General features: G+C 42.2%; 1 protein-coding gene across 1 annotated transcript in view; it reads right to left on the bottom strand.

Annotated features, from left to right (window-relative positions):
- The window catches only part of KIAA1324L (KIAA1324-like ortholog), a 48,162-nt gene extending 45,851 nt beyond the window's left edge, over positions 1-2,311 (bottom strand). Inside the window, exon 1 of the mRNA XM_010283114.1 lies at positions 2,194-2,311. The gene's annotated coding sequence lies outside the window, so the exon portion shown is untranslated. The remainder of the gene's footprint in view (positions 1-2,193) is intronic.
- Positions 2,312-3,369: the final 1,058 nt, after the last annotated feature.

The raw sequence follows: 3,369 nt of genomic DNA, 5'->3' as shown, positions 1-3,369 counted from the left end.
CCCTACACATTCCTGTAGTGATTGACTGCTGCTGACAGATTCATGTTTTCAGCCTGAAAGATTGGTTGTTCTTAAAGCAAAGGGTGAAAGACTAAGAGATGAGAAACTGAAATTACTTTTGCTGTCAGAATATAGCCAGACATCTCCTGAAGCCAGATAATCTACTACAGACACAAAAAAAAGACAGAACTACATTAACACCACTGCACTCCCAAGAGCCCAGAGAGATGAGATCTGAAGGGCTCAGTAAAAATGTCAAATATCCAATTGCTTCTCAAACCAGCTGGATTGTCATGGGACTTAACAGCAACACAACAAGGAGGAGAGGCATCAACTGAAATGAGTTTTCCAGTGTATTTAACAGAGTCTTGTACTTTGGTGTAAGATATCACAGTCAATCTACTGGGCAAAGTTTTCCCCTTGTCTAGCAGGGGGCCAGATATGGAAAAGCTGGAGATTCATCTATTGTTATAAAACAGTTGACTTTTCATTGCAGCTCATTTAAGACCAGAAAGACACACGAATAAGAGGAGATGAAGAGGGAAGAACACCATTTGTCTAAGGCTGTAGAAGAAAGTCGGGGAGAGTGTAATGTTGCTGGACCTTAAACCATTAATCATAAGGTTTAAGAAGAAATAGTGTATATCAGAAAAAAATGAGTTATACCTATGTACTCCAGAGTACACCAAAAGTGGTTATGCAGCAGAAGGGATAACATTATCTGCTCCTTTATAGTGCAGATAGCAAAAAATAACAGGCTTGAAGTACAACAAGGGAGACTGAACAGCAGAAAAAGCTGTAACAGGAGGGAAAATAAATAGAAAAAAATAGATGAACAAATATCTGGGGAGCTTGCAGGCTCTTCATCAACGGACGTCCCTGAAAACAATCCAGCCAAACATCAGCCATGAATGACAAAGTCATTGCTACTACAGCTGTTTGGGCTGGGGCATGAATGGGGGATGATTATGGGATCACCTGAGGTGCTTCCCAGCTCTATATTTCTGTAACTGAAAAACACATCCTAAGGATCTACAGAGATTCCACTTTAAAAACTTCAGAAACTGAACACAAACACCAGGAATGACATAGGCAGCTTCTCAAACGTTGCTTGCAAGCAGTCAGAAATCTTCCGGTGGTCAATACTGCTATGGAAAACATTTATGTGCTTTACACTGGAACATATTCCATAAAGAAATGAACAACAAACCTTTACAGAGGAAGAGTCAGAAGTGAATAAAATCTCACCTCTCCTACACTAGAACTGAAGGGACATTGCCACTGTTCATCCTGCTTGTCAGACACAATAATTTATACCCCCTGGTACAAATTACTGAGAAAGTAAAGCACTGCTAGGATCTTCTGTGAAGAGAATAGCTAGAGCAAGGAAGTGTGATGGGAAAGAGCATTCAGCTTGAGAAGCTACAGAACAGTGAGGGAATAGTTCCAACGTGTTTGCAAAGCAACAGTTCGTTTGTGTCCCCAGATGCAAAGAAGTGTTTTAACATTTAATAAAACGCAGGACCAAGTGATATGAGAATGCTCCAACTTGTTAAAAATAAATACATAAACAAAATGCAAAAGCTTTGTCATGAAAATAACTCGGGCAAATAAGACATTTACCATTATTAATGCACTCAGCTTATTAATTAGCTAAATAATGCAGGTGACAAGAATGTGGACACTACACAAATATAATTTGGTCACTCCTGGCCACCATTTTGGCCAACACAGCTACAAATCATCACGACCACTGGAAGTATTCAAAAAACATGTGGACATGGCACTTCAGGACATGGTGATGTTGGCTTGATGGTTGGACTTGATGATCTTAAAGGTCTTTTCCAATCTTAATGATTATGTGATTCTGTGAAATGAACTGGAGAGCTGCAGAACTTAAGAGTATAGCAGCTCAAGACAAGCAACCACATCTCTTCAAGGGGTGTTGTAATAGACGTGGCTTGTCTGTGAATTAACATACAAGTGTACCTGCAGCAGATATTGAGTTATACAACTACGCTGCAAAGACAATCGCTGCCCCACAGCTCCAAGAGACAAGGGGAAGGACTGAAGGGGAAGGATTGGAGGAGAAGGACTAACCCAGGGACACTCAGGACATCCGTGTCAGAGCTAAGAAGGGTAAATTGCACAAACAGCTAGTCACGGTGTGTAAAATGAAAAGTGCCGACATACTGCATTCCTTCCCTTTCACCGGGTCAGGTAGTCCAGAGCACTCCACCGACGGATTCGGGACAGCCACCCTCCATCTGGAGCCACTGCTGTCGCACTCTGTGTACTCGAAGTGGTAATCTGTCTGCAAGCAATTACAAAGAGTTTCAGTTTCATCGTAACATTTGCATATTAAGCTCATTAATCAAGACTGAGATTAGCAAACTCAGTTATAATTAAACCAGAAAGGAAGTAGCTGGTGTGGAACATACTGTGCAGCACTCTCACTGCTTTGATGACCACCGTGTATCATCACAGAGAAGCACAAAGCACATCGGAAGTTGTGCAGCGCAAATGTTAAGGCAGAGGATGGGATTTGCAAACGCACTTGAGAGACGGGACACAGATTCCACCAGCATTTTTTTCCCAGTCTCTGAGAGCAGGATTGAACCCAAACTTCTGGTCGTCATGATATCTGATCTACAGTAGCCATCGAGGCTTCCCCTTTGGTCAATGGAGCAAGCCATACCCAGAGCACAAGTCATCCCATGTTAGGTTGGCTGTCTAAGATGGATGGGATGAATTGCTTTCTGGGAGTGCCTTTCCCTCTTCATCGATTTCAAAGGAAGCCCAGACAAATTAGGGGAGATAAACCCAGTATTGGGATACCTCTGAAAATGCCATCCAGGGTCAGCTCTGAGGAGTACCCCAAGGCAGAATGGTGATGTGAGGGAAGATATCCCCATGGTCTCTGAGGCTGAGATAAGCCTTGAGTAGTCTAAGTGAAAAGCAGTAAGAAACTTCCTAGCATTAACTAGGAAAGACTATTAGCTATTTATCTTATTAATAGTATTGATTCAGATCCTAGGTACAATCTAGACTCACATCTAGTTACCTTTTTAGTCTTGCCTTTGTAGCTTTGTTTCCAAATTCATAGCCCAGAATTTTGCTATGAAAAACAAACCTCAGCAACATCTCATTCTTGGGTTGGTTTGGTATCAAGAAGGAGTTTGGGTGAAGCTGGCAGAATTGGTGCATACCTTTCTTCAGACGGAACAGACCTACATTACATGACACATATCGGCAAGCTCCATGAGATATCTTGACATGGGCATATGCCCTTGACATGGGCAAGGTCACCTCCAGCTCCCTTTGCAGTCAATAGAGGGAAAAGAGTGGCCACCTGCCTATTTTAGACAC

The sequence above is a fragment of the Phaethon lepturus genome, unplaced genomic scaffold (genome assembly GCF_000687285.1).
Source record: "Phaethon lepturus isolate BGI_N335 unplaced genomic scaffold, ASM68728v1 scaffold7230, whole genome shotgun sequence".
NCBI classification, from domain to species: domain Eukaryota; kingdom Metazoa; phylum Chordata; class Aves; order Phaethontiformes; family Phaethontidae; genus Phaethon; species Phaethon lepturus.
The sequence above is the reverse complement of the archived record's forward strand: the minus strand, read 5'-3'. Positions and strand labels throughout refer to the sequence as shown.